The following is a 12927-nucleotide window of genomic DNA, read 5'->3' as shown; positions in this document are numbered from 1 at the left end:
GATACCAGTTGAGTAAAGACACCCAGGAAAGCCCCTCTGGGCATTGCAGGGTTTCTCTTCCCTTTGGTGTTTGAAGTCAATGCTGACTACATATCTACCGTCTATTGGTCCTTTAATCAGTGTCCAGCCTGTCTGATGAGAATAGCCCCAGGATGGAGCCCCAGACCAGGCCATGGGCAGCACCCCTTTGTCCCTCTCATACGGATGGGACATGATTCCACAGGATTAGCCAACAATTATATGCTCTGAACTGATCAATTCAGTCAATTTACTGTGCAAAGTAAATTGATCCTTCAGAACAAAGGGTTCTGTCAGCAGGGAGCTACCTGAGAAAGCAGCATGCCTGTGTAAACAGTTCTGTCCTTGTCCCAGTGTGGAGTGGCCCTGCGCCATATGGTGCCACTATGAACTTATTAGCTGACGGATTAACTGATCTCTGCATTTGGGATCCCCAGTTTCCAGCTGTGAGAATGATTGATGGGCTAACTACTGCTCCAGTCTTGGAAGTTATTTCCTCCATTTAACAGAGTCAAGAAGACAGAAAATTGCCCCCTTTGTAAATGCTAATCTCACCACTCCTTCGAACACCCAACATAGCAATTTATTCAAGGCAAAGTCTTAAAATTGGTATAGTGCACATCAAATGCATACTAATTAGCAATTTCTTTTGAAGGCTCCATCACTTATTAAGGGTCTCCTTTTCCATATGTTCATCATGCCCCACTTCACCCTTTAATTACAAAACAGCACTTTCAACTAATTGTGAGAAGGTATATTGTGCCTGGAATCTGTATTAAACACTATACCTTCTGATGCCTAATTTAGGGTCACATCGAAGGCAGACAGATAAGCAGGCAAAAAGGCTCACAACTGTCATCTGCAATTTTAGGCATATTTGGGCCTTGTTCAGGAGGAGCATTTTATCAAAGATGGCAGCTACAACACTCATCAGTGAGCATTACAGCAAGCATTGGGTAGAAAGAATGGGGTTAATTCTGGGTTCATAAATGGGATCTTTTCTAGTTTGAGAGGAACCCACATGAACCCAACAGATACATCATAACATATTTGTAACTTTGTAATTTTTTCACCTATATATTAATATAAAGAAAGAATGGGGTTAATTCTGGGTTCATAAATGGGATCTTTTCTAGTTTGAGAGGAACCCACATGAACCCAACAGATACATCATAACATATTTGTAACTTTGTAATTTTTTCACCTATATATTAATATAAAGGATTACACAATTTTACAAGGCCAATAAGCTGTTATTTAAATAGTGTACCATAGTTGTACTATAGAAAGTGTAATTTTGCAAAATACACCTGAATAATATTTAAAATAAATGCCCTCTCTCTTGTGAAATGTTGATGTCTTCCTTTATCAAAACCCAGAGCCTTAAAACCTTAAGCCACCCAGGTAACTCTAACTTTGATCCCAATTATATGGCTGCCACTTACAGTCTGTTGTTGTCAGCCTCACTGAGATACTGGATGATAAAGAACTGGTTAGTCAGCTCTTTTCTCTAGCTCTTTATTTCTACAGAATTCAGCGATAATTCTTCCTTGTTGGTGTTGGTACCCAGAGATAGAATTGTTGGGAGTCCAGGGTTCAGGTATACTTTAGGCAGCAAAAGGAGGACTGAACCAAAGAAACCTTTGGGTTTGGGGTGGAAAGGGGGCAGGTAAGAGATCTACACTTAGGAGAAGTTCATTTTTCACAAATCCCTAGTGAACCTGACTTCATCAGATAATAGTAGAAACCTATGAATACTCCAAGGAGCCAGTCAGGTCCATCTATCTTTAAGTTAAGACCTCTTTGAGGTAGTCTTCAAAACTATCCCTGAATTTGCAACTGATGGATGGAAGAAGTGGGAAGACTGTGAATGGCAAAATACGTATAGACTCTTTTTTCCCCTCTAGAAATTAATTGCAAGGATTCTTGAGCAACCTCTTGGTAGTTTAGCTGTCTTCAGCTGAATGTCCTTGCTCAAACCAAAATTGCATTTCTTTATGTTGATTATAAATACTTTAATTTCCAAGCTCTCAGATTCAGAATCAGCTTGTTTTGGATTGTGCTTCACTGGATTCTAACCAAAATTTGTCCAAAATTTGAATCCTGGCTTTTTAGTTGTGTGACTTTGGACAGATTTTGACCCTTTTGAATCTCAGCTTCTTCATCTGAAACTCATGAGGGGAATCACATCTTACCTCAAAGGTTTAGGTTAAATCTGGTGTGCTGATATGTGAGTATGTATGCTGGCATAGCATGGAACAGAGTTGGAGGCTAAAACGTTTCTTTACTTTTCCCTCCTTTACTAACTAATCACTTTGGCAACTTGAGTTTGTCAATTTTCAGTACCATATGCACCATTTAGGTTCCTTCTGTGGGAAAAGAACTAGAGTATTTCTCTTCCCTAAAGAGAGCATTAAGAAACTGCTGTTAAAATAGAAGGAAGATGAAAATACCATGTTATCTTTTTTCTTTTTTTTTTTCAATTTTTTCTTTTTCCCCCCTCCCTCCTCCTCTCATGTTACCTTCTTTCAAGCAATAAAAAGTATACTAAATTATTAGTGCAGTGTGTGGGGAGGTCAATTGTTTATTTTAAAATGGATTTCTGAAATTTGATTACCCTTTCTTTCTTTCTTTTTTTATGACAGCCTACCATTGAATGATAAACACTTGGATTTCCATATTGAAACTGTGATGTGTGCAGAGAACAATTCATGCAAATACTGAAGTTGGAGGATGATCACCATTATGAGTGGTGTCAAAGGGAACTTGCGGAAGTCATCTCCATAAATCTGGCAAGTAATTGTAGGTAAGAATGATTTTTAGTGTTTTTTTGTGTTTTGTGGGTCTAACATTCTTATTGAGTTTATGTGGAATTGAGATTGTGTAGACAGCCAAATAGACTACTCAAAATATCCTCAGATTCACTAGACAGTCACTGTATTTTGACTTTGAGGATTTGACCATAATAAATACTTTTATTATAGAAGTCTTCACAATATTTTAATAATTGGGTTGGATTGACTTTATTGGATTATTAAAGTGGTAAGCCTCAATGGGTACTTTGAAATAAAATATGCAGATATTTCTGATTGTTCATGTTAATTGAGAAACTTATTCAAAAATAGTGTGTAGCAGATCAATGATTTAAATTTAGTTGGACAATAGAATCTATTACTTTCCCATCATATTTATCTTTTCCTCTGCTTTCCGCTTCCCATTTAGGCAATGCTTTTAGACAAATGTCAGCAAGCCTATTTTCCACCTTTGTATCAAATTACTTAAGGCTCACATGTTTAATAATGATAAAATGCCACCATATTTCAAAAAGTTGCTTCTTATTTACAATTTATTTTTTTTTCTACATGGGAGAAACCATAAATTATATATAGCATTCAGGTTAAAGAACTGCCACCTCCAAGTGTTAGGGGAATTTTATCTCTTGGAGAACATCTTCCTTCACCCTGACCAATTTTTGAATTGCAAGTGACATGAAGGTAAGGAGCTGCTTCTATACATCTATGTGTATCTGGCCTTTGAAAAGTAGTAAGTATTCAATGAATGTGGTTAAATGAGGAGATAGTCATGATATATAAAAAGCATGGATATTTGTAATAGCAAATAGGACCAAGGTACCAAAGAGACCAAGAAGCATCTGAAATATACACCAGCCTTTGTAATATTTTGAGCTTTATATTCTGAGTTTTAAAATTGAGACTTTTAGACAGTGGAGGCCACCTCTTCTCACCTCCTTTTACTTGCTCCAAACACCTACTCCACAAAGACTTCATCACAGAAGATCACTGACTCTATATGGGTTACTTCACATAGCTTTTATCTGATCCTCGGTCACTACACTTATGTGTGAGTAGGTGGTAAGAGTGGGGGTGGGTCAGGTAGGTAAATAAGTAAGAAATCTCTCTCTTCAAAGATTGATTTAACTTTTTATGTGGGGAATTTTGTTTGTGAGTATGCATCAATTCATTTGATACTATAGAATCAAACAAAAGTTTTGAGGTTAGCTTGATTTCATTTTTCATGAGTTCTCAAAAGCTATACTTCACCTTTCCTGAAGGTTACACTTGGAATTGGTATTTGCTCCTTAGTTTTGCATAATTTTTTAAAGTCTTTGGACTTTAAAATTTTATAGTTCAAGAGTTGCTGCTGGGTATTTTTTGCCTTCGTGGTACTGAAAATATCCTCATGGTTAAAATGGTTTATTTTAAGTGATATATATATATATATATATACACACAGACATATCACAGTACTATTGACACAATAGCAATATCACAGTACTATTGACCTTGCTTTGTAAAGCATTTTCATAGTTGTGGCTGAGAAGGATCCATACAGTGGGTCAACTATTGGTTATGTATCGGTCTATTATCCACAATTTGACTGATATAAGATAATCGCTTGATTCTTCTGTAGCCATTGCCTGCTTTCCTTTTCCCAGGTGTGACCAATGTGTTTTTAGGAAATACAAAGTAATATTGAAAGTGATTCTTTTCTTCCAAGAAAACTCATATGTAAACTAATAAAAGTTTTTTAAATGGGAAAATTCTCTGGTGTTAAAATAGGTGCCCTACATGTTTATATTATTAAATATATATATTTATATATTTATATTTATATATATTTAATAATATATAAATATATTTATATACGTATATTTATATATATTTAATAAATATAAATATATTTATATTTATATATATTTAATAATATATAAATATAAATATATTTAATAATATATAAATATATTTATATTTATATATATTTAATAATATATAAATATATTTATATATAGTTAATAATATATAAATATATTTATATATATTTAATAATATATAAATATATTTGTATATTTATATATATATTTAATAATATATAAATATATTTATATATTTATATTTATATATATTTAATAATATAAACATGTAGGGCACCTATTTTAACACCAGAGAATTTTCCCATTTAAAAAACTTTTATTAGTTTACATACTGAGTTTTCTTGGAAGAAAAGAATCACTTTCAATATTACTTTGTATTTCCTAAAAACACATCAGTCACACCTGGGGAAAGGAAAGCAGGCAATGGCTACAGAAGAATCAAGCGATTATCTTATATCAGTCAAATTGTGGATAATAGACCGATACATAACCAACAGTTGACCCACTGTATGGATCCTTCTCAGCCACAACTATGAAAATGCTTTCCAAAGCAAGGTCAATAGTACTGTGATATTGCTATTGTTTTCATAATAGAAAATGAATGTCTTCAAGAATAATGAAATCAGAAATACACCTCAATTTGTCAATAAGAACATTATCAATTCAAAGGAAGATTACATAAGCAAGGAAATATATATGGAATTTCAGCATTTTAAATTTAATGGAAACTTTTGAAATCTCTTCCTAAAATTTCTAGAAATGAATGCAAAGTTGCCCAAGGAAATACTTGGTAATATTAGAAATGTACTGGGAACTATCCCTATTTTGGAAAATGAATCATTACTAGCATTTTTAACTAGACAATTTACAGGTATTTTTGTCTTCTTTTTTGAAAAAATATTACACTTCCTCTCCCTTTTCAAATATTTGTTATGACAGTCATCCCCATTCAAATGAATAGAGATGTTTTCCATTCATTTGGATCAAAACCAGTATTGAAACATTTTCAGACTCTTTTGGAAATTTCTTTTAGACTAGAGATTGAGGAAAGAATCATGAAAATTGTACACTTTTATTTTTTATTCAGCACTGTCTTGAAAGACTTAAAATACTCTTTTTCATTTACATAATGGCAGCTGGACTACCAGCCCATATGCCAAGTTAAAATCTGAATCAATTTGAAATGATTGAGATTTTAAACCTCAAAAAATTACTGTTTATAATGGAAAGTCAGACGTAATAGTCCATGATGGAAATTCAGTCACCATAGTCAGGTGGATGGTCATCCTATAATGAGGAAATGTAATTAAATTGTCTATATCAGGAAGAGAGTTGACTAATTATTCATGGGAGCCTTATTGCTATCATTTTTAAATTAATTCTTTCCTTAATCATCCTTAGGTATTTTATTTTCAGCTGTAACTTTGTGTAGATCAAACCTATTTCTGATTTCTCTTAATTACTAATGCTGTAAAGAAAGACATTGCATCTTTTCCAAGCTCCCTTACAACTGACTTTCAAATCAATTTAGGCATCTCAAAAGCATTTCTAAAATACCAGATGCTCTGTCAGCTGCACAGAACAATGTGTTAATAATTATATTTCTCTTTCTTAAAGCAGATCAAAGCCAGAGATGAGGTGACATACACCTAAGGTAGTCAAACTTCGGCTTGAAGGTCAATTGGATCTGCCGACACATGTTGCTGATTTTGTAACATGAAAGCCAGCTAAAAAGAATAGATCAGTGAAACACATATTCTCCCTATTCTTAATTTCAGCCCTATCCAAATGTTTACAGAACAGTTTGAAGAAATTTGCAGTTTCTTGTTATCAGTCTTCTTAAAGCTTGGCAAACCTTTAATAATAAGTCTATCAACAACCCACCAGGGATTTGATTTTAGTCTTACAGTGCCTGCATTTTTATGCTTATTGAACAATTTTTAATTGGAAGCATCAGGACCTTTCCTGATCGGTTGCCCTCATTGCCTCATGAAAGTGTGGCATGCATGCTCTGCTTGAAAAGGCAATGGCAGCTGGGGAAAAATAAGGCTTATGTAAGCCGAGAAGAGGGCAGGCAGGCAGGCAGGCAAACAGCAAGATTCTCCTAAAAGTAGCTTTAATGTGGGTGTTTTAAGCCATTCAGAAAAAAGGAAACTAGACTAATGACTACCTTGCACTTGTGTTATGTTTCCATGGTTTAACTTAAAACATTGGCACAAGGGGACAAGTGCCACCCTAACGCCAGACTACCTCAGTTAAACCAGAATTGGGGGTCAGATCCACATCTGTCCAACTACATATAGAAATGCGCCTCAGAAAAACGAGAGAAAAATAATATGGCAGCAGTTTCCCCCCTAGTAAATCCTACACACCAGTGCCTGATAAATTTTATCATGTTATTTCAAATGTCAGAACCTTCAAGGATTTGCCTCTGCTCTTAAATACCAACTCTTACATTTGTGTTTCAAAGCCCTCTCTAAAATAACCCCACCCTACACATCCAGTCCTACGTGAGAGCCGGGGCTCTCAAGCCAGAGTATCTGGGCTCAAATCCCAGCTCCATCACTTGCCTAGCTGTTTCACCTGGCCCAAGTCACTTACCTCTGTGTGCCTCTACCTTCTCTTCTGTAAAATGGGGATTAAAACAGTGCCTGTATTAAAGGAGTTAAGATGCAAGTGTTCTTAAAACCATGTGTAACACCTAGTGAGAATAAGCTCTGTATAAATGCTTAAGTAAAGGATGTCCCACTGTACTACAGTGTGTTTTGTTCTTCTCTCTGACACTCTACTCTCAGTCTTCCACTTGCTTGAAATTCTTTACAACGTCAGAAATGGAAATAGTCGGGAGCCAGAAAGCTGGAGCAGAGACTATGTTGTCCTTTTAGAATGGTCTATTCAGGATTCCCTTAACTTTTTTCAGCCTCTACACATTTGCTCATTTAGTTCTCCTTTTCTGATGTGCCCTTCCCTCTTCTATTTATTCAAAATCTGCTCAATTGTTCAAAATCAAGATGCAATTTTCTATGATGACTTTCTAGAATGCTTTGGGCTCACTCATGTTTTTATGAACTATATTTCTTATTGATTTGCCAACTTTTGGGTCTTTAATCATACAATGATTTATATTGCCAACTAAATTTGCTTGTATATTGGTCTTGTTTTCCTAAATAGATGGTTAGTTTATCAAGGACAGGAACAGAGCCTTGTTTTACTGATCTGTGAAGCTGAGCCTAAAGTAAGTGCTCAACAAAATCTATTGAATAGACTTTAACATAATCAGTTAATGTCTTCTCTTTCAATCCTCTCTGCAATAGTAGTCACAGTAACTAAAAAGAGGCTTGAGAAAAGAGCAATAAAATACTGGAAAATATCAGGGATAAGAAACTAAAACTGTAACTATCAAAGCCAAGGTAGATTGTGACAGGCTGAAATAAGTAAGATGACCCTTCCTTTGAAGCATTTTCCAATTCATTTTACATACTTAAAATATATTCTCCAGTGAGGAAACTGGATACAAAGAATTCCACAAAGAGTTAAGACAGAACCAGTGCCTAAACCTCCATCTTCCAGCACTAATCTCTCAACTCATTGTCAGGTTCTTTGTGTCTAGTGCACCTATGTCTACCACATTGTGGATTAAGGTAAGAAAAACATTATCCCAAGTGGTGTAGACTCAAGATTTGTCAATCTAGGTGGATTTAGAAATTTAATAGGCAAGTATATTGTTCTCTAATTTCTGTGAATAACCATTATTAGAAAACTCTATCTATTATCATCTGCAACTCAGCATTTTAGACATGTGGTGGGCCGTTAGACCTTGATTAAAAAAACAGTGATATCATTTTTTGAATTTTGATGCCAGGCTAGTTGGCAGGTATTCTTATTTCTTGGCTGTTCACAGTTTATGCCAATTACACCAAATTTATAGTAACTTTATACAAATTTTGTTTGTTGTCCAATAGTTATCTTTGACTAACTTGTCAACTTCTCAGTGCATATTTAGCCAAGAAGAATTGAATTACAGCCAGTGTCATTTTGATGCCAGTAAGGCTACATAATAAAAACTAGCTTTTGGTGACTATATCTGTATATTTAATATTGAGTATAGGTCACATGTGGCTGCTTGACTTCTGATGCAACCATATGAGTTTTGAAATAAATTTGAGGCTCCTTGTAGGAATACACAATGGTCTTTTCGGTGGACTTTCTGCTGACTTTTCTTAAAATGAGAAAAATCTCTCTTCTCTTCCTATCTAGGTTCTTCTCTTGTGGCTTCTTTCACTTTTCCAGACCTTAGTTCTTAGCCCTCCACTTTATTTTCTTTGTAATGCCTAGGATTTCATCCCAGTCACTCTAGTGGTTTCAGTTACTATTTCTACACAAAAGACTCTATAATCTTCACCTCAGTCTTCAAAATTACTTCAAAATTCTGACCAGCGGTCCTCTAAAAACCTGCTAGACATTTCTTCTTTATACCTCCCTATACCTCAAGTCAGATGTGTTTTAAACTGAATTCATCATGTCCCTGAAATTATCTCTGATTCTTAAGTTTCTTACCATTATTCCTCCCATTCACTTGGAAACAAACTTCAGAGTCTCCTTAGGTCCTGTGCTTTCCTGAATCAATATCCATTCAGTCATATAGTATTGCCTGTTGGATCTCTGATATCTGCAAAGTCCATCCCTTCCTTTTGGCACTAACTCTCCCATGTCTTCAACTAGATGGGCACTGCAGCTCAATGTCCAGAGATACACATAAAAATTACTTGTCAAGTTTATGAATGAATAACTACCCTGCCTCAATTTCTTTACCTCTTCAATATATTTCAGATTAATTATTCCTTTAAAATGATGTATTCATCATGTCACTCCTATTGGAAAATCTTTACCAGCTTTCACTCATCAATAGTAGTGTTTCCCATTAGTATCACCTGGGGAGTTCTTAGAGCATCCTGTGCCCAAGCCTCATCAGGATCAAATGAAACAGACTCTTTGGACACAGAGCCAGGCATTGAGGGGTGATAGCCAAAGAATTTGACCAGTGATATGACAGAAACACTAACCAATCAGAACCACTTTGCTGACTAATCTTCTTGGACAATGGCTGCAAAAAACCAGCATGGCCCTAAATACCAGCTAGTTATCAGCCCTGCCAGTATTCACATTTTTTAAGATCTCAAAGAGATAATTCTAATGAACATACCGATTACAAAATAAACTTTATATTCCTGACCCTGGGAATCAAGGCTATTTATAATATGGCCTAAATCTAAATCTCCTTTTAGAACATTATTGTCTCTATCTTTTATGTGCAATCTCTACTCACTCATATCCACTAAATATGCCTTGCACACTGCTGTTTCCTTCTTTCACTTGTAGAGTAGGTGCTCTGTGACAGAGTACAACTTTGTTTTACGTCATTTTAATGAGGAATAGAATGAACATAAAGCCGGACATTATCACACTCAACCTATCACCCAGCAATTTACGGTACTTGTGAACTTTTTAGGACATCCATGTTTGCTTACCAGTAAAGGCACTGAATTTAAATGAATGGTGAAAAGTTATAATAGAGAAATAGAGGGGAGCAGAGATGGAATGTTCAAGCCTTGCCTACAGATGAAACAAATTGCTGAAAGAAGAGAGTGGCCACACACGTCTATTAGATACCCTACTCTTGATGTTCTTAAAAGCACTCATTTCATGAATTTCTAACTTGCATTTCATGAAGTTATGTTTCCTTCTTTTACATGTGAGGACATGTTGACCAAAAAGTGACTGAAGTGTGTTAAAAAAAAGAATAATCTCCAAGAATAATGGAAAGTAATTCTATTGTTCTTACTTCATGAAGCTCTATTATCACATTGTGTTTCTAGTGTCCTTGGCCACTTCTTAGAGCTAACATCTACAAAAAAAATGCTAAAAAGTAAAGAACATGATTTAGGGATCTATATAATTTTGTCTCATAGATATCTCACTTACAGTAAGACTCAGAGAACACATAAAAGGTACTGATGCAGGGATAATTAATTACTGTCAGGTGTACTTATAGCCAGATGAGCCATGATTCTCATGTTTAAGACAAAGGAAAACTTTTGGTTGCTGAATTATATCACAGCTAGTTCCAGAAACCTGCTTCAGGTTATATTTGTGTTCTGAGCATTTCTGCAATTCAGAGGCTAATTTGAGGACAAAATTATTTTATACCAACCTGGAGTAGAGTTCTCAACTAACTTGTAAGAGAATGTTTGATTAACTCTGTTAAGTGGGATACTTAGAGACAAATATTTGCCTCCAGGGCTCTTTGATGCTCTTCCCTTTCATAGTGCATACAAAGCCTTTTGGTAGTCAGCTGCATTTAGGAAGTTATTCCAAAATTTGGGGGCCTAGCCAAAGAATTTCCAAAAGCACAGAGCTGTAACTGGCAATACAGTGGGCAGAATAACAGTCCCCTACAAAGATAACTAGGCTCTAATCCTTGGAACCTGTGACTCTGTTAGATATGACAAAAAGGACTTTGCAGATGTGATTAAATTAAGGACCCTGAGATGGAGAGGTTACCCTGGATTTTCTGGCTAGAATTAATCTAATCACATAAATCCTTAAAAGCTGAGAATCTTTCCTGCCTGTGCTCAGAGAAAGAGATGTGATGATGGAAGCAGAGTAAGAGAGATGCTATGTCGCGTTGCTGGCTTTAAAAATGGAGGAAGCAGGTCATGAGCCAACAAATGTGAGCTGCTTTTAGAATCTATAAAAGGCATAGAAACAGACTTTACCCTAAAGCCCTCAGAGGGCAATGCAGCGTCTCTTACAGTCCTGATTCTAGCTTACAGACTTCTGACCTCCCAACTGTAGATAATAAACTTATGTTGTTTTAAGCCAAACAGTACTTTATTCTTTTTTATTGCTGAATACTATTCCATTATGTGGATATACCACATTTTGTTTGTTCATTCAACAGTTGATTGAATTTAGGTTGTTTCTACTTTTTAGTTATTATAAACAATGTTGTTATGTTATGAACATTTGTGTACAAGTTTTGTATAAACATATGTTTTCATTTATCTTGGGTATATACTTAGGAGCGGAGTTGCTGGATATATGATAACTCTATGTTTAATGTTTTCTCTTTCTTTCTTTCTTTTCTTTTCTTTTCTTTTCTTTTTTTTTTTTGAGACAGAGTCTCACTCTGTTGCCTAAGCTGGAATGCAGTGGCAATTACAGCTCAGTGAAATCTCAAACTCTTAGGCTTAAGCGATCCTCCTGCCTTAGCTTCTTGAGTAGCTAGGAATACAGACATGTGACACAACACCTGGCCAGTTTTTTTGAATTTTTTTGTAGAGATGGGGGTCTCAATATGTTGTTGAAGCCAGTCTCATACTCTTGGCCACAACTGATCCTTCCACCTCAGCCTCCAAAGTGCTGGAATTATAGGCATGAGCCACCATGCCCAGCTATGTCTCATGTTTTGAGGAACTGCAAAACTATTTTCCAAAGTGGCTGCACTATTTTGCATTACCACCATAATGCATAATGTACAAGCCTTTCATTTTTTCCACATCATCATTAAAACTTGTTATTGTCTGTCTTTTTAATCATAGCTATCCTAGTGAATGTGAAATTGTATTCCATTGTGGTTTGGATTTGCATATCCCTAATAACTACTGATATTGAGCATCTTCATGTGCTTATTGGCCATTTGCATACTTTCTTTGGAGAAATGTCTATTCAAATACTTTGCCTGTTTTTAAATTGGGTTGTCTTTTCATTATTTAACTAAAAAATCCTTTTAAAATATATTCTGGGTACAAATCCATTATCAGATATATTATTTGCAAATATTTTCTTCCACTCTATAGAGTTGTCTTTTCATTTTCTTAATGCTATCTTTTGTATCACAAAGTTTTTAATGTTTATGTAATCCTATTTATTTATTTTTTTCTTTTGTTACTTGTGTTTTTGGTGTCATATTTAAGAAATCATTCCATCACACATGGTCATGAAGATGTACTCCTATGTTTTCTTTTAAGAGTTTCATAGTTTAGCTGTAACATTGAGGTCTTGATCCATTTTGAGTTAATTTTTGTGTATGGTCATAGGTAGGGGTCCATTAATTCTTTTGTTAGTGCATATCCAATTGTCCCATCACCATTTATTTAAAAGACTATTTTTCCCTCATTGGATTTTTATAGCACCTTTGTCAAAAATCAATTAACTATAAAAGAGAGAGCTTGTTT

Source organism: Lemur catta, chromosome 12 (genome assembly GCF_020740605.2).
Source record: "Lemur catta isolate mLemCat1 chromosome 12, mLemCat1.pri, whole genome shotgun sequence".
Classification (NCBI taxonomy): domain Eukaryota; kingdom Metazoa; phylum Chordata; class Mammalia; order Primates; family Lemuridae; genus Lemur; species Lemur catta.
This window is presented reverse-complemented; position numbering follows the sequence as displayed.